The sequence below is a fragment of the Saimiri boliviensis genome, chromosome 9 (assembly GCF_048565385.1).
Source record: "Saimiri boliviensis isolate mSaiBol1 chromosome 9, mSaiBol1.pri, whole genome shotgun sequence".
Classification (NCBI taxonomy): domain Eukaryota; kingdom Metazoa; phylum Chordata; class Mammalia; order Primates; family Cebidae; genus Saimiri; species Saimiri boliviensis.
The window spans coordinates 40,726,486-40,749,040 of NC_133457.1; the positions used below are offsets into that span (position 1 = coordinate 40,726,486).

Below are 22,555 nucleotides of genomic sequence, written 5' to 3' on the forward strand. Positions count from 1 at the left end.
TCCCCTGTCATCACCTACCTGAACATATATGAAGGAGGATAAGGAGATTTATTGAGGAAGACTGGTCATGAGAATTTCTTAAGAGTTACCAGTATGTTCTTTGCTGCTTATATCCCCTTGGGAAAGTAAGGGGATTGCCCACTCTACCCCAGAAGTGAAGTGAGTTGACTTTTAGAGAAGTATTCAAAGATGTTGCCATGTATTTCCTTAAAATTCTGAGGGGCAGTGTGATTGGTATCCACCTGGACCCACTAAAGTCAAAAGCAGGTGGGAGGCTGTCTGGAGTTGCCTCTAACAGTAGAACAAAGAGACAGGGGTGCAGTGAGAGCTTGCTGCACCTCACCGATTCTTGAACAAAGGTTTATACTTCCTGAAGGTTGTATATGGAAAGGAACAGAAATTGAGTCACCCTGGAAAGACAAGATGTCCCCAGTTGTCTGTTGAGACAGTCGTCTAATTTAGACTATTTTTAATACCTGGAAATGGCCCAAGTACCTTTCATGGGTAGAGAAAAAATTTAAAATAATACAGCTGACAGGCTATGGTATTAAAAAATAAATAAAATCTTTTCATGATTTACACCTTGAAAGTCCGACTGTTTTTCGACAAACTAGTTACTTTGTGGTGTCATCATTCTTTAGCATCTCCCTAGTGGATCCGAAAGTGAATCCGTAGTGATCCCTTTTGTTGTCAGCCCCTGAATCTCTCCTGAAACTCTGAGACACTCAGAAAAGTCACAACGAGCATCGTTTTATAGGAATGAAAATATTTAATAGGTAGGCTAGATAACTATGTCAAGAAACTCTCAGAAAATGTAGGATAAAAAGACAAAGAGATTATAAAATTAGGGAGCAGGGAAGAAAGATTGAGATCAACTCAGAAGGTTTAACATTTGACTATTAAGAATTACAGAGAGAAACAAGAGAAAATGAATGGGACGAAAAAAGAATTTTTTTAAATAACAGAAATTTCCTAATCACTGAAGAATATCAAGTTGCAGACCAGAAGGGCACAGATGTCTAGGTACAGTTACTGAAAAATTTTGTTTAAAGATTCACATCAAACAACACTGCTATAATATTTCAAAATTACAGATCCAAAAAAGGATGGGGGAAAGTTATAATCGAACAAAAAAGCAGTGTTTTTATTATTGTGAGAGAAAATGACTATCAACCTAGAATTCTATACCTGCCAAAACTTTTAAGTTTGAGCATAAAATACTGACCTCTTCAGATATGTAAGCTCTCAGAATGTTTCTCTCCACTGTACTCCTTTCTAATCTGATCCTTGAGGTTTGGTTTCAACCAAATTAGGCAGTTAACTCTGAAACAGAAAGGATTCATGAAACTAAGTGTCCAACCCAAATCAGAAATGGAAAGCAATATTCAGATGATGAGAAAAGATAAAGTCTCACATGACAGCTATATGATGGTTTTAGAAAGACGCAAGCTCAGATTAGATAAAAACAATGTAATTGGTACATTATCTGGTCTATTTGACTATCGGAAAATAATACTAATAATGAAGCATAAGAAAGAAAATTAAGAGTAGGTGTATAAGCAAGTTTAAAAAATAAATATGATCTTGCAGAAAAATAAGCATTTGTATGAGAAATAAGGCATAAACATAGTACACTAGTTGGCTTTGCAGTAAATAATACATACTTGTAAACACTGTTGGTTTAACAAAAACCTTATCAAGAATTGCAAATTACAAATATTTCTAAAATTAGAAAATACAAATTACACATATTTCTAAAGTATTATTAGAAATATATATATATATTTATTTATTAAATGAGATAAGCAGAGGGATGGTATAAGAAACTAGTTCCTCTTGTACCATAAAGAATATCAATATGCAAAGTATAAAATTGGTATATTAAGAAACAGCAATACAAGACATTTGGCAATCTGGAGATCAGAATAAATGGCTGAGAGATTTAAGTGATTGCCTCTAAGCCAGGTGCAGTGGCTAACACCAGTAATCCTAACACTTCGGAAGACCAGGGTGGGCGGATCACTTGAGATCAGAAGTTCAAGACCAGCATGGCCAACATGGCAAAACCCCATCTCTATTAAAATATAAAAATTAGGTGAGCATGGTGGTGCATGCATCTCCAGCTACTAGAGAGGCTGATGCAAGAGAATAACATGAACCTGGGAGGCAGAGGTTGCAGTGAGCCTAGATCGTGCCACTGCACTCCAGCCTGGGCAACAGAGCAACTCTGTCTCAAAAAACAGAAATAAAAATAAATAAATGGTTGCCTCTAAAAAGTGGAACAGGAAGGAAAAATATGGGAGTTCAGGAGTGTTGGGAATTGTCTTAAATGGTTATATTTTGGCTGGGTACGGTGGCTCACACCTGTAATCCCAGCACTTTTGGAGGCTGAGGCGGGCGGACCACGAGGTCAGGAGATTGAGACCAAACTGGCCAACATGGTGAAACCCTGTCTCTACTAAAATATACAAAAATTAGGCATGGTAGTGCATGCCTGTAGTCCCAGCTACTTGGAGGCTGGGGCAGGAGAACCGCCTGAACCCAGAAAGCAGAGGTTGCAGTGAGCAAAGATCATGCTACTGCACTCCAGCCTCAGTGACAGAGTGAGACTCTCTCTCAAAAAAAAAAAAAAAAAAAAAAGTTATATTTCTTTTGGCGCCATTTTAATTATGAGTGTATATTACTTTGACAAAGAAATTAAAAGGAAACACATATTCATCATGCCTTGATTCAGTTCAAGCTAACATTATGAGTTGGTCACTTTGTTTCTTCAGATCAGTGTGAGCTGTGGGGAATGTGAAGATAAGACACAATTGGGCTTCCTGTTGGGGTGACTTAGGGACAGGAAAAAGATAGGATTTAGAGGAGTTAAGAGCATGGGCTCTAGTCTTAGGTAGGGGTGTGTTTCAGCCCCCTCCCATGCTGGCTGGCTGACCCTGGCCGATTTCTCTCTGCCTGTTTGCTCAGCTATAACACAGGGATGGTAATAGAACAAGCATATTATCTATGTTTGGTGGGAGGCTTAGCGAGTGGATGGATTTTCAGTGAGTGCTTTGATGCATGGCACACACCAAATGTTCAGTGAGCAGCAGTTCTCACTCTACTCTAGGCAATGACACATCATGAAATTGTAAGCACAATGCTAGAAGGCCATCCTAAGTGCCTAGCAGGCAGAGCTCACGGATTTTTAAAAATTTATTCTTCTATGAAAATAATTGTCAGTTACAGGCACTGATTATGAACTGGAAGGCTTTGCAGAAGCAATCCGCCACGTGAGAGACTTCGGAAACCTGGCATGTTGGCGTGTATTTTCTTGGCTTCTGTCTCCTGCCTTGTGCATGTCAGGCCAGGTTTGGCACCTCATTACCTTTTCTTGGCTCCCCCAGTTCCATTGTGCAGTCACCTCTTAAGTTTTCTGCCTGAGGGTAACTGCTAACAGCATTCACCCCATCTTCTGGCTGTCAACTGAAAGGCCACTGTGAGTTCACTTCCTGAGAGGGGCCCAGCTGGAGACCAAATAACCCAACCAAATTGCCAGAATTTCACATTTACTCTCTGCAAGGGCGGACAGGGAAACTCTGTTTCTGCCTCTGACAACCTCATCTGTTACGATCTCTGCTATATTCTCTTCTTATACTGATTATTTTGTCACCCATGTAACCAGAGAACAGTCCACAGGAAAACACAGAACGTGTAAAGCATTTAAATGCAGAAATTTTTTAGTAGTATAGCCATACATACACTTTCAAAGTCTCATTAGTAAACCATTTATTTGAGTATTATTCAGCCTCTAAAACACAGGGTTTTTCAGCATATATAGCAAGTGTTAGAGTTCTTTTAGAATTTGCCTAGTAAGTTTTTCAGTTTTCACCAAAAGACACCCCCACTGGGAAGGGGGAAAATCATATACACACAAAGCATGCTATGATCTTAAGAGGAAAAAAGGAAATAAAATTATATATTCCATATGATCTTATCTATGTAAGAATAAGAAAATAAACACAACTGGAAGAAAATAAACCAAAATGCTCAGAGAGGTCATTCTGGGTTCAGAGATTTAGTAGTGTTTTTTTTTTTCCTTATACCTTTTCTTTTATATACATGATCTATTATTTAATGAGAAAGACATATATGCTTTCAAAATAAATAGTAATAGCCTCAAGATAAATAACACAAATTTAATTCCACAAATACTTCAGTACCTATTTTCTGGTATCATTTTAGGTGCTTTTAGAATTCAGGGCACATGGTAAAAAAAAATTTATTTTATTCATTTAGTATTGTTTAATAGCTTCTTATTGTCATTTTTCCTTAGCAGATTTTAAGCCTTTTGTAGGGAAAAATCAAATGTTAGCCTTCTCTGTCCCACAACTGCCTGGCCCAATTCTTCTTTGATGTTAAATGCTTATAAATATTTCAGCTTTATAGGGGGATAGGAGTGATATTCCTTCCTTTCTGCCCAACAACTTAAGATACTTGAAACAAATTCTCAACAATGACATTTGGACGTTTATGGCCACCTCTCTCGTTACCTGGAATTCCACTGAACTAATCCTAAGTTTAGTGCCAATTACCTAAAGGTTAATGTGGCCAGGCAATACCGGGAGAATTGGGTTTTTCCAAGAAATGGTCTGTATCACATTATGTTCAGGATGAGAGAGTGATTGACACTGTAGAACTGCTCCCTTGGGAGACCAGGAGTGTCCTGCTGTGCTCCTCTCTGAACAGGGTCCTTACTCGGTGAGGCTTAAGGGAGGGAAGACAAAGGGCAAGGAAATAAATGAAGCTGGGCAGAGTGTGTGGATGAGTTCAATAATTATTTATAAATCACCATGGATACCGTGATGAGCAAGTCCCTGCCCTCACAGAAATTACATTCTAGTAGAGCTAAACTACGTTAGATCTCAGTGTATCAGAATGATATGCCCCTGAAAAGTGAGAAATGTGGGGCCATGTACTAAATTAGAAGAGGCTGGAACAAGAAATGCACATTTTGCTCATCTATGGATATGTCAGCCGCTAACCCCACCATCCTTTTTCTTAACCACCCCGCCCACACAGAAAAAAGTTAGAATACATCACTACAGAAGAGCAAGGCAAAATATTCCATGTGTCAACAATAATGAAGAAATGCAGTGTGTGTGTAAACATGGTTCTCCAATTCAGACTCCTAATCACGATCACTAATTTAGGAAACTCTTAATACTTCAGAGAGAATCTACAGCATTTATTTGAGCAGTTCCCTCAGTCTGTCAGAAGATGTCATCTTACAGGGCTTTAGCAACAGCTACATTTAGCCTCACCTTCTGCGTTTGCCCCCTCATTCATTCTACTCAGGGTAGTCAATTTCTTGATGTGTCCAGAACCCATTGACGTCATTCTCATCTTGAGGCTTTTGCTTTTATTTTTCTTTCCCCCTCATATTTTTTAACTGATTGGTTCAGACATCAATACCTTACAAAGTCCTTCCATGTTCACCCTGGCTAAGACATTCTCAGCCACCTCTAACCCTCTACCCTGCTTTATTTTTTTGTACAGTACTTACTATGACCTGAAATAATAAGATAAATATCTTTTTTGCCCTAGAACGTACATTCCAGGAGTGTAGGTTTCTTGTTTGCCCTCTTCCCTGTCTACATCCCCAGAGCCTTAGAAGAGTAGGTGATTTAGAGTGGATACTCAATTAATATTTGTTGAATGAATAAATGAATGAATTTACTTGAACCGAGTTTACTTAGCCAGAATAATCAAAAGCATAGGTCAGTTAGATCTAAAAGTTATCATTTCTCTCTACAAACATCCAACACTATAATCTTTCATTGAACCATAGTCTTCACAATGAAATCACCATTGTTGAGCACTGAGGCATGCGCACATATACACACACAGAATTAAGCAAGGTACCAAAATGTAAACGTTTTCTGAAACTTATGAGCTACATTTTGGTCACTTAGACCATGAAAGCCCTAGTTTCCTAACACATTGTACTTCAGCCTCTATTGTAGCGGGCATGCCATGAGAGAGCAAGAGATAATATCTAGAGACTGTGTTTACCAAAGGGATGCTCTCCTCCGAAAGTCCCCTGGCTATTGTCACACCATTTGTTTTTCATGATTGGAATGTGTGGCATTATTGAAGGGTGGGCTGGTGTCTAAATTGAATGGGTGAAGAGAAACAGAAAGACGTTGTCTTTGCCACCTTTGTAGACAGGCGGCTGGGGAGTCTATGTACTGAATTACCCACTGTCAATTATTGATGGTTTGGCTAGAATCATTTACACTCTCTAGTTACTCTGACATGTGGCCAAAAGGCAGCTGCCAGCCTGCTAGGGCCCTCCCTTTTATCCACAGGAAAGTTCAAAAAAAAAAAAAAGATTCAGCAAACGAAACTCATCTGCACAAGCCTCTGTGGATTCCTGGAAGACTCAGGTCATGTTGCTTATTCATAAAAGTTTAAGTCATTCGTTCATTCACTTATTCATTTAATTTTATCCAGGAAAGGCTGACGTTCATCAGTTTGCACTAATACAACTCTACTGGTTATTAAAATACTGAAACACTTGTGTAGCAGTGGGTAAGTGGCCACTACCCTGAGCTCCTCATCACCAGAGTCACCTCACCAGACCTTCCCCAAATTAGTTAGTACTTGGCACAGCCAGGGGCCTTCAAAACCAGATCTCTGAGAGAAAGTTGAGGTCCATTCTGAGTAGTAGTGCTCACTACTTTCCATATAATAAATATTTGATCATCACCTCACCTGAGACTGTAATAGCAATAAAACTTGCATTTGAAAGGTCCTGTGTTCTTTACCTCATAATAAATTTAGTAGTAGCTTAACAGAAATGGAAGTCACATAATCTGAAAATATTAAACTGTTTTGAAACACCCTTAAAGGAGAAGTCGCCCAGGATCTGAGGGTGTTGCCTTGCCCTACCAAAGCCAATCTCACTTGTTAAATGAAGTTTAGCCTAAAGTTGCCTGCTTCCATATTTTCAGTTTGGCCCGAAGGTTTCTCTGTGCATAATGAACTGTAACAACTGGAAGTGTAAACAGACTACACTTGTGCCAGTCACAGAGTTTGGCCAATCAAATGTGGCCAACTGTTTGAACCATGTTCAAATAGGGCAAACATTGAGCTGTAACCAATCCGTCTATTGCTGTACCTCACTTCTGTTTTCTGAATGGCACTTTTCTTTTTCTGTTCATAAGCCCACCACGTGGCTGCGCAGGACTCTGAGTCTACGCTGGCTCAGGAGGCTGCTGGAATCATGAATCATCCATTGCTCAATTAAATTCTTTTACATTTAATTCAGCTGAAGTTTTTTTGTTTGTTTTTTAAATCATACTCTTTGCCTAACCTGAGAGTATTTCCCCAAAAAAGACATTCTGGTTTCAACACATACACACACCCACAAAGGCACAGGGATCTCACTGTCTTTGATCCTGTATTATAGCCATGGTTTGGATGTAAGAGTCAGCTGTATTATTACATTCCCAGGAGCTGTAGCATTGAACCTCCAGAGAAGGTCTGAAGACTGGGCTTTTAAATCACATCTATTGCAATGCTTGGAAACCTGTTCATTTTCTGGGAAAATATTATCCTCAGCAGGTTCCCCAAAACTGGATAAAACTTGCATAACTCTGGCCACAGTTTTTATATTGCAATTTAGACAATTTCTAAAACATAAGAGGCATACTGTGGAGCTGACCCGAGCTTGAGCCATGCAGAAGGTCCTGAATTGGTTGAAAGGCCCTGGCATGGACATATGAAAGGGAAGATCTGCAGCCTGCTAGCTGTTGGTACAGAGCATGCAAAGCAAAAGGGAACACTTGGGATGAACATCACTGATAGTAAAATGCAGAGCCTGGGTGCTGACATGCTTCTTCCTCTCAAGGAGAGAGTGGCGAGTTTGTTGCTGATCAGTCACTACACTGGGCTGACTAAAGAGGACTCTGAAAGACTAATCGGAGAAAAATGGGTGACTTTACTGCACTACCGTACTTACCTCGTCATACTGGGGTTTTTGTTTTGTTTTGTTTTTTTAAAGACGGGGTTTCACCATGTTGGCCAGGCTGGTCTTGAACTCCCGACCTCAGGTGATCCGCCCGCCTCAGCCTCTCAAGGTGCTGAGATTACAGGCGTGAGCCACCACACCCAGCCCTGTCATACTGTTTTGGTAAGTTTTGTTGCTGTAGGATGCTTCCCTAGTGAGTTGCTTCTGCCTCCACGGAATGTAAGTTCAATTTCCCAATTATTTGAGTACTACATACAACCATTCCCTTCATGCTAAGCCCTGATTTCTTTAAAATTTTAAGTCCATTGTTCACGAATAATGAGCCACCATCAGGCTTTGTTTTGTAGAAAAAGGAAATAGGAATGCATGTTCTTATCAGTTATTACGCCTCTGGTTTTATTTTACAAGCAGCCTGGACATGTGAATTAATGTGTGCCTCTGACCAAAACAGAACATTACTTAGAAGCAATTGAGGACTGTTTTTCTCCACTTTTAAGTATCTGGCTCTGCAAAGCAGGAAATAAATACTTTGCCTCACTTCAGTGTTCCTGTCCTTGGCAGTTGACTTGGCTAGACAGATGATAAACAAGAGAGATTTTAGGGGGAAGCTCTATCTGCGGGATAAGAGACAAGAAGGAAGTAGGTCAAAGCCTAGCAAGGAATTTTAGGAAGGATCTTTGCTTTGGAGAAGCTATCCACAGAGCTTGAAGCAAATGAAAATCAAGTCTCAATTTATTCAGCCAATAATTCTGAGGAATCAAGCGAAGTAGAATTGCCATTCCAGGGGCAGGTTGTCTGAGTGAGTACAGAAGCATTGTCACTAACATTTAATATCAGAATTATCAAATCTTCTGCAGATATTCTCTATATAACCTCATAGGTGCTGAATTGTGAGCTAAATAGGTGTTGTCCTTGCCTTTCAATTCGTGTTCATTTGAAAGGACATGCAGCCAGCAGAAGAAAATTAACTGAACACTCAACTTTGCCTCTGCGACTCCTTCTATGTCATACCTGAGTGAAGCAAGACAGTGAGTTCTTGAAGAGTACAGGTCTTAACTCATATTTACACTGTAGCATCTAGGATCGCGCCTGGAATGAAGCAGGCCTTCAGAGCCTGTCTCTGGAGAAAGAAGTACAGAGGCTGCTGATAAAGTCTGGAAGCAGAGGTGAATATACATAAGATCATCAAGGACATCTTCCATCTGTGAAAAAGTGAAATAACACTATTATGTTTCCAGCCGCATGAAATCGTAGAAGGTGGTTGTGGAACTCATGGTTTATTCAGGGTGAGAACCAGAGGGAATTTGCCACTTAATTTATCTTCAGCAAAGACTTCCTAGAAGTAAGTTTTTAAAGCTCTATGAATAAAGCAAGAGGGCTTAAAACTTTAGCCAAAGGCAAGGTTGAGGTGAAAGATGCACGGGAATTGATGATTTCTCTCTGTGGTGTGACTGACACTCATACTCATTTTCCAAATCTTTGTTTGAATCAGTGATTCTCAACTGGGGATGATTTTGCTTTCAGGGATATGTTTAGAGCTGCTTTTGGTTGTCACAACTGGCAGGGGAAAGCCACCGCTGTCTAGTGGGTAGAGGCCAAGGGATACCTCTAAACCTCCTACTATGAGCAAGACAGCCCCCTATAACAAAAAATTATCTGACCCAAAATGTCAAAAGTGCTGAGGCTTAGAGGTCCTGGTTCCGTTGAGCCTTGGGAAAGGTTTCCTGACACACCTCAAACTTGGCTAATTTCCTGTAATATCCTCATTTTACTTTGTACTTCCCCTACATAGCATTTATCACAATTAGAATCAAATACATTTTATCTGTCTCTTCTGCAAAAACAAAATTTCATAGAAGTGTATGTATCTTGTTCCCCATTGTATCCTGGCACCTATTACAATGCCTGGCACATAGTAGATCCCCAATAAATACGTATTGAATGAATCAATCAAGAAAGAAAGAACTAACATGGAAAAATAAGAAAAAATACTCAAGTTATTAAGCAGAGCTGCAGTCTCAGGAATCCCCTGAAGTTTGCCCAGTGATCTTGGATTTTTCCATATCAGTTCAAAAAAGTGATGAGTTCAGTCACAGTATGAAGGGAAGGTAGAACTAATAAACTCGGTGACATTTTTAATTTATAGACTTACTGCAGTATTTCAGCATTTTAGTTTTTTGTTGTTGTTGTTTGTTTTTGAGACAGAGTTTCGCTCTTGTTACCCAGGCTAGAGTGTAATGGCGGGATCTCGGCTCACCGCAACCTCCGCCTCCTTGGTTCAAGCAGTTCTCCTGCCTCAGCCTCCGGAGTAGCTAGGACTACAGGCGTGCGCCACCATGCCCAGCTAATTTTTGTATCTTTAGTAGAGACGGGGTTTCACCATGTTGACCAGGATGGTCTCAATCTCTTGACCTTGTGATCCACCCGCCTTGGCCTCCCAAAGTGCTGGGATTATAGGCGTGAGCCACCACGCCCGGCCAGCATTTTAGTTTTTTATCACTAAAGGAACTTGGATGCCAACCCTTTCAAAAAAATCTTTGAGAGTTGAACCAGGATTGATCTTGCGGCAAAGCCTCTTCATTGGCTGCCAGGACACCCATTCAGGCTCACTTTCCCATTCTCTTACAGCCATGTGACACCATTCTAGTCAACAGGGTAAAAAGCAGATCTGCTGAGACAGGATTTCTGGGAAAGATTTTGCTTTTCTGCTAAAAGGGAGAGGCAAAACAAGCTCCAACCTTCTTTTTGTTTCCTCCTGGTTGGACCCAATATCAGCAACCTGCCTATGCCTGCACTAATTATAAATGAGAAAAGTAATCCACCTCTATGTAAGCCACTGTAATTAGGTTTTCTCTTACCTGCAGCTGAACGCAGTCCTACCTGATGATACTTTTTTCTGCCTTAGTAGCTAATCTTTTTTCATGGTCTTTTTAATGATGCAAAGGCAAAAACAGATGGTAGGTAGCACAGCTTGGCTTGGGCTTAATCTCATCTGAAGGCCGAAGAAAATAGAAGAATCCAGAGTAGTAGAGGTCACTGCCTTGAAAGATTTGTGATGAAGCCCAGTGCTACTTTGTGATGAGTATCAGAAAAGGAGATGCCGGAGCTCATGGTTTAAGAGGGGAGGGGAAGTATTCATGATACAATGCGGCTGACTTCCTGTTGACATTTTGCAAGCGCTGTGTGTGTCTGTGGGGTGGGGGGTGGTAAGGCGGCAGTTAGAATATGAGGGTTTTCGATCCAGTTTTAAAGGTTCTGCATGGAGGGAAAGATCTGAACACAAAGTGGTTACTCTACAGAGTCTTGTGGATGCAGGCTTCGAAGCCCTTCTGTCATCTTCTGCTCTTCTCTCTGATCTTCTCTAGGCTATGAGAATCTTGGAGGTAAGAGCCATGTCTTGTTGCCCTCAGTTTCTCTGATCCCAGAAGAGTGTCAGCATATTATCAGTCAATATTTTCCCAATTAAACACTTACAGTCTTCTCCCCACTGGTCTTAAAGTGCATAGTTGTTAAAAAAAAAAAAAAAAAAAAAAAAAGAAGAGATGTAATTGAAGTCTGGAGGAGGAGAGTAATTTCATTTCTTGCCCTCATTTTTTCCTGTATGTTGAATGGAAGAGAATGTAGAACCCTGAGTTAGCCAAAATCCTTAAGAAAAGGAACTTCCCCCCCCCAAAAAAAAAATTGGAAAAGGAAATTTTCCCACATGATATTACACAGAACCCAGTTTCTTAAAGACATTCTTTAATTTGAGCAATACTGGATTAAATAGTTACAGTCTTTGATACATGAATGTGTGTTGTATCTTTCTAAGAGGTGTACGGTTTGTTACTACTCTTCAAGTCCCTCTTTAGCTATGTATCCCCAAGAGGATTCCAGGACAACAACATCAGGGAATAATGATTATCCAATTATTAATACACGTTCAGTTGTGGCAAAGTTTGGGAACTGATGTTTTAGAACATAAGGCTTATGAGAAAAATACAAGGGCATTTGTGAAGAAGGAACTAAACGGAGATGGCAGCTCAGAAAAAGAGAAATTCAAGCAGACGAAAAGACTCAGAAGTTACAACAGGAAAGTATAGTTTGATGCCTGCCATGATGATCTCTAAATGTGTGGCATAGCATGGGGACCAAAGATATTATGTTGGCAGAAGTGTTAAGCTAAGGATCAGGAGCCTGGCAATGTGCTCCAGAAACTTGCTTTAACTGGCTTGCGTCACTTCTCTAATTGCTCCAGGGCTGACGGACCATATTAAACCCTTTATTTCTTCTTTCACGGAATCTTATTTGAAGTGAGTTACGAGCTAAGGTGCGGGAGGACTTTTGAGTTATTTCAAGAAGATAGTCAAATCGTATGCATGAAAAAATTCGGTACTTTATTTTTTTTAAAGTTATATTTATTAATTTTTGTCAGAGGCCCCTTAGAATCTTAGGCAAGTTTTCATACTAACAAATTAAGTGCAATTAATTTCTAAGTAACGTTTATGTCTGAGAGATTGGTAAGCGGTTGAGCTAATTAACAAAAATAAAATAACACACGTTGTTAACAGACTTATCAACGCACATCTGCCACACTCTACTGTGGTATCCTAATGATTACTGTGTCAAAGTAGTAAACTGAATCAAGAATGGGTCTGCAGTTTATGTTTCAGAAGTGTTGAGTTTGGTATTTGTTGACAAATTTTGAAGTTCAAATAGACAAACACGTGGTTTTTCCTTCTGACTGAATTCGAAAGCTCCAAGATGGGACTCCTAACACCGTGAACGTTGACACAGCTTGGCAAGCTCCTCACTGTGGAAATACTTTGTGAAAACAACTTTGGCCCATAAAGTATTAATACTGTTTGATAAAAATCAGTTTTTGTTTGCTGTGTCTTTTGAAGCTAGTGTAACCCCTGGTCATTCTATATGACTATAAAAGCTTTTTGGAATCAAATCCTAATCCCAACATGTTTTTCTTGTTCATTTAAACCTTTTATATACATGTGGGAGCTAGAGAGAGTGCAAAGCTTTTAGGGCTTAAGCTTCAACTGTCATTCTCATGCGTGGTCTCTGAAAAGCAGTTGACATGTTTGTATTTGTAAGTTAAAGTATACATTTACGGTCCTAAGCATTTTCTTTTTTCCCTTTATGCTTGTTCGTTTGGTTTACAAACACAGACTATCTTCAAATGAGAGAGCAGACATGTTACAGTTTGGATTGTTTGACTTACCGCCTTGCAGAAAATATCTGTGGGTGTAGATTTTCTACATCAGCCCCTGACTCAGGGTCCTAAAGAAAAAAACTGTTTTCAACCCAAACTCAATAGTATTAATACTATCACCAGCCCGCTCCCAAGCCCTATAAAAAGCCTAAACAAACTGAACTTCTAAAAGCTGTTTTTTCAGTGCTGTAAGAGTCCAATGTAACCTCTGGAGGTTTTTCAATTTTTGGGGGTTTTTTTGTTTCTTTGTTTCCATGAAAAAGAAGCAACTAGGGCTGCTGAGCAGAAATTCATAGCGCTTTATTTTTCTTTTTGAGCTATTATGCCCTGTAATCATAATACTGGCAGATAGAGTTAAACGGTAAGAAATTTATCAAAGGACTAAATTTAAATGGATTTAAGAAAAGCTGAAAAGATGTTGTTAATACTGTGAAGCTGACAACTGAAGTAAGTTTCTTGGAAAGTGATTGCGTAATGAACTGTTATCAGTTAATTTTTGCTACCTGAGAAACATCTCCAAAATCTGTTCATTAAAACAACCACCATTAAATACGTATGATCATCACACATGCCAATTTCAAAAAGGAAAAGAAAAATTGTTTAAACCACCACTGAGTTTAGTTCATGATTCTCAACGTCTGCAGTTTGGGGCTGGCTCTGATGAGTGGTTCTAACCTGGGCTGCGGTTGACTGATCTTTGCTAGGTTCACATATGCATCTGTGGTCAGCTGGTGTGTGAGTTGTGGACACTCTGGGCTAGGATGGCTAAGGCAGGGACAGCTGAGGCCTCTCTCCATGTGAGCTCTCAGTCTTGTCCTTATTCAGATACAACTTCCATACCTTTTCCATTTATTTTTAATCTCTCCGTGTCTTTAAATTCTTTTTGTCATTTCCTTAATCTGGATCTTATTAGAGCGTCCCCAGGGGCAACATCCTCTAGCTTGGTTGCCTGAGTTTTCTAGAGACAAGGAGTAAAGCGAAAGCCAACATTTCTCCTGACTTATTTTTAATAACCTTTAGGGTTATTGTATTTGTGTCTTTTATAATCATCAGCCCGAAATGCCTTCAGGAAGGAACTCCAGTCCAAACAAAACTAATTAATTAATTAGGTGGTCAAATGATTAAAAATTGATGGCTAAACAAATTAGCATTTTTATTGAATTTATTGCTTTTTATCTCTGCTCCCATTTCCTGTATGTCTCAGATGAGCTCACCAGTCCCTGGCAATTCGGCTCTTAGAAGCTTCATCCCGTGGCTGATGTGGGACATCACTTAAACTCTGCAGCCACTGCAGAATGGGCCCTGATTGTCTCTCACCAATTAATCAGGAAGCTCGAAGTGACTGATTGCTGCCTCCATCAACACAGGATGTTTTGACATAGCAATTTGGACAAGGCTGTTTGAGGCCCCCTACAAGGCTTGCTGGCATTTGGGAGGGGAACATGGCCCAGGGGTCAAGGTTTGAATGCCGCAACTCATCTCACATCAAACTGCAAACCCCTCAATGCTTATTGGGGAATCTACCCTGTGCCAGGCCCCCAAAAGGAGGCTCTGGTGAGCAAAATTGCTACTGGCTCTGCCCTCATGGGCTATAGTCAAGTTGGTAACAGGATTGTTCATTAGTAGTCTTCCATGTAGGTAGACCAACTCTAATGAGTGTTATAAAGAGAAAGCATTGGGAATATAGGTTTGAAAAGAGGGAGGCTTTAAAATTGTGGTGGCTGAGAATGAAGGAGCAGCTTGACGGGGAAGACATACCCAATCACCAATGGTAAAATGGACAGCATGAATTTCCCCCCAGCAAGGTTCAGCAGGCCACATGCAGACTTTAAGAAATTGAGCAATTAGATATATCCAGGGCTGGCTGGCTGGCTGGCTGGCTTCATGCTGGTTGGATCTGATGAAATTACCAAGGTATAAGGGAGTTCTGAAGTGATGGAATGTGGAATGCAAACTCAATAACGTAAGTGAAAAATGGACAAGGCTTTCCACCCTTCATGACAGGCTTGACCAGCTCACAAGCCTATGATGAGGCAGAGCTGGCAATCCTGAGCTATGGCATATCCCATCTAAAGGTAGTCATTGCCACTCACTTAAAAGCTGTTTCTTGATGATAGTGTTCTACAAAAATTATCAATCATATGTAACAAAGAAAATGGCCTTTAGGCACTCTTAGATTTCTAAATGAAGTTTTCTCTATCTTATTATTACTTTCTTAAAAAGTTTGCTTTGTTCAAACTTATTTTTCCAAACACAGTGACAAAGGAGCCCACGTTAGCAGCCAAAATGCATGGGAAGATACGATGGTAACAGAAACTTCAGGTTTAGACATTTTGTAAAATCAGCAAAAGGCCCGAAAGCTCATGCTATTTAAATCTGTGCCAGTTTTCAGGATTTGTATTTTTGTGAAGAAGGGAATCAGTGTGACGGGTAGAAGAGTGACTGCAGTGACAACTCCAATCATTCACACATGTTCATCATTGCCTGCAAGACGCATGGCAAATCCCAGCACTGGTGATAAGGTAGGAGCACTTCCAGCACTGGTGATATCACAGAAGACTGTACTCTCTATTGCCAATTAGTCTAGATTCCTCGAGGGCAATGCTGGCCCTGTCTTCCCAGAATCATTGCAAACTTTCTGATTAATGCATGTTTTCCACCTGGTCTAGTCTTCTGTGGCCAACCTATTCTTCCAATGATTTTTTTTTTTTTTTTTTTTTTTTTTGAGACGGAGTTTCGCTCTTGTTACCCAGGCTGGAGTGCAATGGCGCGATCTCGGCTCACTGAAACCTCTGCCTCCTGGGCTCAGGCAATTCTCCTGCCTCAGCCTCCAAAGTAGCTGGGATTACAGGCATGCGCCACCATGCCCAGCTAGTTGTTTTTTTTTTTTTTTGTATTTTTAGTAGAGACGGGGTTTCACCATGTTGACCAGGATGGTCTCGATCTTTCAACCTTGTGATCCACCCACCTCGGCCTCCCAAAGTGTTGGGATTACAGGCTTGAGCCACCGCGCCCGGCCTTCCATAATGATCTTAACAGCCTTTGTGGACCAAAGCACCACACGGCTGATAGCAACAGGCTGTGAGGTCCAACAGATGTTGCAGAGTTTAAATCTTGCCCTTACATTTTTGATAAATTTAGGTAACACCTCTGAACCTCAGTTTCTTAGAAGCCTCAGGTTTCTTTTAGACCATATAAAATCAGATACATTAAACTAAAAGATAAAATGAAATGATCTCTTAAATATTTTAAATTTTATTATCTTAAACATTTATTTTGGTACTCACCAAAATAGTATTTTCAATAATTATAGTGGGAGCAATGTGGTGATATGATTCAGAAGAGATTATAAAAGTGTCAACTCTGCCCATTTTCTTACTTGCTTGGGCTTAATGGCTTCTTTGTGAGAATCAAGCCACTTGGCCATTTGAGAGAGGTTAGTGAAATTAAAGGTAGGTAATAAAATTTGCAAATCCACCAGTGGGTATAAGTAAAACATACTTTACTACAAGCTCAAAGTGAACGAACAAGTAGGGATAATAACTGCAAATCCTTTGATTTGTGGAAATTCCATATGTCACATGACTGACAACGTACAGAACAGGACGGTCATTGTTAAATGTTAGTACACTTAAGTGTTAGTAAATCTTCATGCTTTTTTAAAAAATTAAAAATAGAAGTTCTAATTTTTTCTTCTGAATTTCAACACATTTCGTGGTGCCCAAACTTGACTATGCATCAAAGTCAACTGGAGACTTTGTTAAACTACGGATAGCTACATCTGACTCCCAGAGTTTCTGATTCGGTAGATCTGGGGGAGGACCCAAGGATTTACATGAGTTTCCAGATGAAGCCCATGCTGCTGGACGTAAGGCCCACACTTGGAGAAACGCTGCAGTAGGGTATCTTGAAGACTCCGCAGGTTGTGTTCTCTCCCAGATCTTTGGTATATGTAATACACATCACGTTAGGATCAATGACATCAAGAAGTCGTGTTCCCTTTATATTGCAGTTTATATCACCCACTCATGCCCTGCATCGCCCTTCCACCCACTCCACATGATCCATTGCCCTTCCCGCAGTGAAGGCGCAAAGGGCCCACAGAACAGGGGAAGGATGGCACGTCCTCTTTGTGAATGCAGCTGACAGGGCCTTGCACTACCTGGTGAATTCATGCCCCTAGCCTGCTTCCCCAGGGTGAATTAATTGCTTTGCTTTTCCTTTTCCTTTGCATAAAACTAGGCAGGTTTGTCCCTTCTGTTTGAGCAAGACCTTGTTGCCAGCACTTTTCGAGGATGGCCAGCATGTGGCTGCTGTATGAGGTTGATAGTGTTGTCAGGAATTCCAGGGTGGATATTGTCACTTGCATTGGGAAATGCTAACTGAGGTCAGTTCTAGTTCAGCTTCCCACCTACAGAATGATGGCAGGACGTAGGTTTGGCCCGCGTAAGATGAATAGGTCAGCAGAAACATATTGTCCTCCTAATCCAGGCATCTCTATATTTAAGCCTTAAATCAGAATGTGTTTATTCTGTGTTTGAGATCCAGCAATTCATGTCCTCAAATGAGACATTTTAAAATCAAAAGCACAGACAGCCAACCAAAAAATTCTAAACAACAACAAAAAAATGTTTAAACCAAAGCTGTACCTTTAAAAGTTCTGTGTGGTTTCTGTCTTTGAATTTTGAAATTGAAAGTCATTTTTTTCGATAATTATTGCTGAGTAACAAAACTACCCCCAACACTGAGTGGCTTAAAACAACCCTTTTGTTTCTTCGCTCATGAGTCTGCAATTTGCACCATTCTTGGTAGGACTCTGCTCTGTGTAGGGTCAGTTAGGATGACTCAGGTAAGCGAGAACAATCTATTTCTAAATGGGCTTCACTCACTTTGATTGACAAGTCGGTGCTGGAGCTGTGGGCTGGGCCTTGGTTTTCCTCTTTATGGTCTCACCACATGGCTAGCTTGGGCTTCTGACAGCAGGTTGGTCTCAGTGGTGGTAGGGTTTCTTACGAAGTGCCTGGCTGTACCCAGCCTACAAAAGCAGAAACTACCAGACCTTCTATAGGCTTAAGCTTGGAATTGACCTATCTTCGCTTCTGTTACATTCTGTTTGTTAAAATGAGTCACAAAGTCAGCCCAAACTCAAAGATAGAGTGGACGCAGGGACTTGGACACCAGCAAGTGTGGGTCTTTGGGGCCCACCAAAGCAACAGCCTACCACAGTCATGATGATGCTGGATTTTCCACCCCCTGCTATTTCAGAGCTCTTTGCATTCCATACCACAATCAGGCCAGCTCAGCATAAACAGAGGCAGGTTGTTAATCTCGGGATGGGCAATAGTGCTTCCCAAAGAGGGAAAAGTGGCTTTGCCTTTAGATGAGAGATCATTGTCAGAGTGCAAGGACATGTGTTTGCAGAAAAGGCGTCTCTGTTAACTTTTTGCCCAAACGCTCTCCTAGTTACTTTATCTCCCCGGATCCTGCCTCCTTTTTCTTCATAGCACTCTCCACTGCCTAACGCTTTATTAAGTAGTTGTTTGCTTGGTGATTGTCTGTTTCCCTCCAGTCAAACGTAAAACTCCCAGGGGAAGACACTTGGTCTCTTTTGCTCTCTGCTGGATGTCCAGCACCGACAGTGCCTGGCACATAGAAAGCTCCACATAAATATTTATTGAATGAATGAGTATCTAAATTTGATATCTGAGAATCTACATAGGAGAATATGCAGACAGGACAACTTCAAAATAAGTTACTATGATGCAGGGGCTATGGCTGAGGTTTGTCTCTCTATAGAGCCTGGGCCACATGTCCCCTTGTTGCGTATGGGGTGTACCCTCTGGCAGTTCCCATGGTGTCATTGTTCGGAGGTGTTAGTGGACATCAATCATGGGGCTGGAGGGTTTTCCTCTAGAGCCTCCAGTTCCTTTATTTGGCCAATTAGGCTTTGTGCTCCCATTGCCAAACACAGAGGTGGGAGAAACATGAACCTGGCTTTATCTAATGCCTTAGTTTTAAGGACCAAGCATGTGGTGCAACGCTGTATTATTTCCAATTAAAACTTGGTTGTTTTCATCCTTCCTAAGACTGGTTAGTGAGCATTAGCTGTTCATTCCTAAAAAGAGGCTTAACCAGATAGTTTTTCATTATAGTCTACCTTTCACTTGGATATGGAGGGGGCCAGGCAGGCTGCCTGGCTGGCTTTTCTTTTCTTTTCTTTTCTTTTTGTTTTCTCTCTGGTTTGCTTTCTCCAAATCTATATATATATATATATTTTTTTTTTCTTATTCTTTTCTATAGCATCCCTTTGAAAACAGCGTAATTTGTGAAGATCCTCGTCCGCGCGCATCCTCCTGTTCATGCACTCTTTTGATTGTTTATCGATCACAGAAAAACAAATCAGATTTTCTTAATGAACATTATACACTTGCACCTCATTTGGTTACAGGTCACCTAGATCTGCCGTTTGTGGGACCTTCCTTTTGAACGCCCAGGCTATTTCTTACCATTTATGGAGTCTTTATCTGAAACCCATTTATTCTGGCTCTGTGCAGAGCGGTCCTCTGTGCCACGGTTTCCAGCCATTTTACCAGCCCCAAAGACACTTGTGTGTTTTCAAAAGAGGTTAAATAGTTGCCTTGAAAAAGCATTTGAAATGTTTCTGTTGGATTGTGTTTCGGTCATTTTCCTTCACGTCTTTTTGTTTCCCCTTGTTCCACCCCGTTTCTCCCCTCTCTTCATGCCCCTACTTGTGGCGCTGAAGTATGGCAACTCCACTCACAGCAGCCTCAGCCCAGCCTGGCTGTACAAGGAGCCCATCTGACTAAGAGTGTTCTCTAAGAGCCCTAACGTGAGTGTTTCCGATTATGATAACCTTAACCAAGTGATTCAAAGATGCGCTAGCTGTGTGTCGGTTCTCTGAGTCATTTTAGACCCTAGGCCTAGAGATACCAGAGTATCAAGGATGTTTCAAGTCCACATAAGAAACCAACGATGTCCTGTGAGTCTGCACCCTGAATGCAAACACCACTCCAAGGCACTTTCCCAGAACCAGCTGTGAGTTAGTGACTCTGGAGTTCTGCATTGAAGTGGTTCAGCTGAACTTCTGAAAGTGACCGATGGCATGACCGTGGGCGTGCGGGGGCCTAAATGCAGGACTGCGATCCAGTTCCCTTTTTCATCACCCCAGCTTCCTTTCTCTCTCTTTTCACCTGGATCCCCATCTTTTCTGATATGAATTTGTCCCCTGGCTCTCCAAAACTAGAAGGGGAAAACAATCTCAGATTCTCTCCTGTCCAAGTACTAACCAGGCCCACCCCTGCTTTAGCTTCCAAGATCAGATGAGATGGGGCATGTTCAGGGAGGTTCGGCCGTACGCCAGTCTCAGATTCTCTTGGGTTTGCAACAGCTTTGAGGCCTCTGATGATGGAAGTCTACCGGAAGCAAGTTTAAAACCATTTGTGATTTATCCTCTTCCTCCCCTTTGTCAAGCAAGTCTGTTTTTAGCATTGCTCTCTGATTTTTGTGGTATTAACCTGCCCCGATTTATAAGAAACTTAATGTTTCCCTGTCCTTTTCTTTCTCACTTTCTGTTTGCAGTTTGGTTAACTATTCTGTTGCTCATTTTTCCTCAAAATGGACCCATATCATATCAGCAGGACAAGATCTCAGGAAGCTCTGAACAGAGCTCAATTCAAATTTGCAAACCTTCTCTTGCATGATTTATTGCGCCGATTTCAGGAATATATAACATCACTCATGACTTTGCACTTCCCTCTTGAGCTGTGTGGATAGTGGGGAGAACAGTGAACCGAGAGCTGAAGAGACTTGAATTCCAGGTGTGACTCTGCATTGCATGAACTGGGCTCTCCTTGGAGATTGACTTATCAAAGACTTGGCTTCTCTCGTCTGTGCAATATAAATGATCATGAGTATTCTGCCTATTTATGAAGTCATCGAATGGCCAAGTGAGAAGTTATCTTCTCCAAAACACTAATTAAGCACCTCTTATATACCAAGTTATACGTGAGGCACTTAGAATACAGAAATCACGTGCAGTGTCTACCTGCCTTCTGGAGGTGTTGCCACCATCCTCATCATCATCAACACACAGCTGCCTTTTCTTTAAAGTTAAGACCCATGATAAGAGAGTTCCCATAGTTTGGCTTTTGGTTTGTCTCATCACCTCTTTCAATGGCAAGCGGTGATTCAGTTGATGGCAGGAGGCAATAAACCCAGCCCTGAATTCTCACAGTACTTCAGTGGCACTCCTGGACAGAACCTACTGAATTAATTGTATATCACCATACTGTGGAGTCTGCCACATAGTAGGGTCTCAGTGGAAACCTGCTTAAAGTAATTCATAAATCAATCATGAATGAGTGTCTCAGTGACAAACGCAACACTGGAATGTTTATATTTGTCTTCTGTGCTTGCAGTATCAATACTGCAAGAACCTGTGAGGTTCTTATGTTTTTCCCCATCTTATCTGATTCCAGTTTTCACTGATAATTTATTCTCTTGTTACAATTAACCGTAAGATCGATATCCTTTGTGGGAAAACTGCTGCTGAGAGTTTTTTTGTCTTACTCCAAAGTAGATTCACTAACGCTTGTGAAGAAATGAAATAATTAAAACTAAAATTGTGATAACTCTTAACATTGAAGGTAGCCATGATTGGAAGACTCTTCCATACTTCTTACCCCTAAATTTTCTTCCTTGGCCAGGTAATTATGGTGGAGCCAGAGAGTTGCTAAAAGCAGGCCCAGTGGTCTTTGACCCAGTTGTAACAATAAACCCAGTTTTCAAGTGGTTTTGTACTATCGTCTTAAGCTGTCTATGGAATTCTTCTAGGGCCTAGATATACAAAATGTTTTCTAAGCAGAGCAGACAGGGTTTGCAAATCCCATAAAACAAAGTACAGTATATTATGACTATATTTTCATGCATTTTTCTGGGGCCGTACATTCATATAGTTTTTGTGGGATTCAAGACCCTCTCCCTATTCCTTTCCACCCAAACCCCCAACCCCCACTGAAAATGGTTAAGAATACATGATTAAAAGATCTGGTCCACTTAGAGTATGCAATTTCTTAAGACTAACGCAATTTCCTTTCCCAGCACTGTCCTGTAGCTGTTATAAAAATGTAACCCTCCAAACTGCCTGGCGGTAAACTTCGAGTTAGACAAGTCTATAATGTGACTCATGGAACTTTCTCATGCTTTTGCATTCAATAATCAGAAAAATCCCCTGTAACTTTTTCATGCTTCTGAAGACAGTAATCAGGAAAATCCTTGAGGAGACTGTGGTTTTATAGGATGCTAAATCAGGTTATGAC

The 22,555-nt window shown here is 40.8% G+C and overlaps 1 protein-coding gene and 1 non-coding gene across 9 annotated transcripts in view; both read left to right on the top strand.

The window, feature by feature from the left end:
• Nucleotides 1–22,555, top strand: part of RARB (retinoic acid receptor beta) — a 1,029,560-nt gene that overhangs the window by 764,966 nt on the left and 242,039 nt on the right. The window lies entirely within an intron of this gene.
• Nucleotides 3,822–3,883, top strand: LOC120368359 (U7 small nuclear RNA). The gene has a single exon (XR_005582518.2). It is a non-coding gene; the product is annotated as a U7 small nuclear RNA (small nuclear RNA).